Raw genomic sequence first — 3060 nt, 5'->3', positions numbered from 1 at the left:
TCATGGAATGGCAATGTGGCTATTTGTAAAATGTTTTCGGCAGAGAAACAGTAACTTTTGAAAGAAAAAAGAAATCTTGATAATTATTCAAAATGTTCTGCAGTAGACAGTGCTTTCAAATACAGGTTTTAAACATGGTACTTATTTGCTTAAAGCTCATGGTTTTGCCCTTTGGAAAAAAATCAACTTATATAATCTATGTGATATTCAATTATTTATCTGAATATCAAGGCTTCTTGTTAGTCAGATTCATGATTCACACAAGAACACATAGGAAAAAACTTAATCACATATGACATGACGCACATAACAATTTGCTACCAAGGGCAGGGGTGAGCTAACAGCCCCCGGAAGGACAGCTGGGAAACCACAGGGAAGAATTAGGCATCCTGAAAGACAAATAAGCAGCAGGTGAGAAGCACAGGGGTCTTCAACCTACAAAGGTCTCAGTTTTTCAGGAACAATCCAGATTCATCCTCTACCATACTTCTTTTGCTGCTGCTTTCAAAATATCTCAGTATCTCTCTCCTCCTTCAATGACTGTTTTGCGAACACAAATGGAAATTGTACTCTGGCTTTAACCATTTGAGAGAGCAGGAGGAGCAGGGAACATGCAGTAATCACAAAATAGTTCAATGATTCCTGTGACAGATCAGTATTTTTCCTCACACTGAACACTCTCTCCTGATGGTTCTGTGCTACTTGAAGATTAAGGAACTTAGAAAAAGGGTGGAGATATGAGATATGCTCTCAGGACTGGAGAAGAAAGTCTCAGCCCTGAGACTGTAGTGATTTCAGCTAGGACTCCAGATAAGAAGGTCCATACCCAATGAACTTCCACTAAACCAGATCAGCCAGGACAAAGAACAAAACACTTCAGGTTGAAGGCAAACTATAGAGGTTTATTACAGTTTGGGCAAAAGGGATGCAAGTACCAGGTTACTGTTCAGAATGTACAAGCAGATCTGTACAGTAAAATACAAGACATTTTATACCCGTTTGACAGCTATTCAGACTTCCAGTGCCTCCTCCTGATTGGCTGAGAAACAAGCTGTCTAGGATTGATGCAGGGATTGGCTGGCGGTTTCCCTGATGTCACAAACGGAAGGAGGGGATCCACATGGCAGGAAGAACAGCTGATTATTGGTAGGGTTAAAGGCCTAGTCCGTTGGAGGACGTGAAGCTGAAGAGGATGTTGTGGGTATGAAGACGAGTCCTTGATTGATTTAAGTGTCCAGTTCCAAGAAGACAAAGGTGTAAAACCTGGAAAGCAAAAGGTGGTAATCCTGGATGACTAGAGGCCTGGCTGCCCTTTCAGAAGGCTAATGTATTCATGTTTGTTTTAGCCTTCTCTTCCATGGGAACCATAAGCCTCCAGTCACATTTAAACAGTAAGCATTCTAAACAGAGCTCTGGTGATAAAGGGATTGTCTCACATACATGCACAAAGGAACTGATATTATCTAGCTTGGAAGGTCACTGGGGGATCTTCCTAATTGTTTATTTATTTATTTGAAGTATTTATATTCTGCCCTTCTCACCCTGAAGGGGACTCAGGGTGGATCACAATGTACAAATATATGGCAAACGTTTAATGTCATTAGACAAACAACAGACAGACAGACAGACAGACAGACAGACAGACAGACAGACACAGAGGCTATTTAACTTCCCAGCTTCTGGCTTTGTGAGGGTATGCTTGATTCCGGCCATAGGAGGAGCTGCTGCTTCATCATCCACTGTGACGATGAATACTTTTTGATGTAGTACTTCCTCATCCGGTGTTGTAAATCAGTTAAATTAGCCTCCCTGCATAAGCGGTCCCTAAATTTTCCTTCTTGAGAGATGCAATTGTCTTTTGGGTTGCTTAGGTCAACAACGAGCAGGGCTATTTTTTATTTTAATTGTCAGGTGCTCACTCTGACACGGGCTGACCTCACACTCATGACCAAGAGGTCATGAGTTCGAGGCCAGCCCATGTCAGAGTGAGCACCTGACAATTAAACAGTGATTTATTGCAGCTGGCTACTAACCAGCCTGCGCCACAGCTATCTCCATTCCCAGAAGCTTATGTAAATAGGAGACACATGGGGAAGTAGATGCCTTCATAAGATATTTGATACAGTTTCATATATTTAAGAATTGATACAGTACACAATCATTACAAGTTACACAAGAAATATCATTTTATATAATTTGAAGATAAAATTTCTCACATAAGAGCTGACTTATATAGTTCCATTGGAGCAGAGGCCAGCAACAAGGCGTCTAGCAACTCTATAAGTGAGATTACACTGTATCAGTTTCAATTGGTGAATACTGTTGATGTGGACAAGCTGCTGGGGCAAGTAAGGAAAACAACCTGCTTTCTTGATCCCTGTCCATCTTGGCTGGTCATCCAGGGAGGAGATGCAATTCAATCTCAACATGATGATACTGAACTAGCTACCTTATGTTTTGGTAGATTCTGGGCCCTGATGACAATGTGAAGAAATTGGACACCTGATATAATGGCAAAATATCAGGGCACAAGAAGACTTCTGGCAGAAGAGACGGTTTAATAAGATATATATGGAAGAAAAGAAGCATTTGAGTATTCAGTTTCTGTAGGTTACCAATACTACTGTGGTTCAGTTAATATCAGGCAATCGATTTATTAGATTTTTCTGGCTTCTGGTAGGGGAAAAATATGGATTTCTCTTATCCTTTGCCACATGTATACCGGATGCTTGGTGAAATATCAACTATGAACTGCATTGTGGTTTCCTAATTGCTGTTGGCAGGTGGAAGCATGAGCAACTGAAAACCACAAGTGAATCAGTCTTAGAGACATAGTTTATTTACTCTTGGGTCTTCTTGTCAAAGCACTGGAATACTTATAACAGGGAGCACAGAAATCATTTTACACATGACATCTGTATGTGTATCTAGGTGATGGTTTAATTAACAGGAAGATCTTTGATGAGTCTATAATTCACCTCTGTGAAAGTGTCTCAGGATAGGGGATGTGGGAACATGCAGAAGGATTTTGTGAAATGATATCTGGAGCAAGGCATAGAA

General features: G+C 40.7%; 1 long non-coding RNA gene across 1 annotated transcript; it reads left to right on the top strand.

The window, feature by feature from the left end:
• The first annotated feature begins 1094 nt into the window (after positions 1–1094).
• LOC134297533 (uncharacterized) lies at positions 1095–2638 on the top strand. The gene is made up of 2 exons (XR_010004302.1): positions 1095–1391; positions 2465–2638. It is a non-coding gene; the product is annotated as an uncharacterized LOC134297533 (long non-coding RNA).
• The last annotated feature ends 422 nt before the right edge of the window (positions 2639–3060 follow it).

The sequence above is a fragment of the Anolis carolinensis genome, chromosome 3, assembly GCF_035594765.1.
Source record: "Anolis carolinensis isolate JA03-04 chromosome 3, rAnoCar3.1.pri, whole genome shotgun sequence".
In the NCBI taxonomy this organism is placed as follows: Eukaryota; Metazoa; Chordata; class Lepidosauria; order Squamata; family Dactyloidae; genus Anolis; species Anolis carolinensis.
This window is presented reverse-complemented; position numbering and strand designations above follow the sequence as displayed.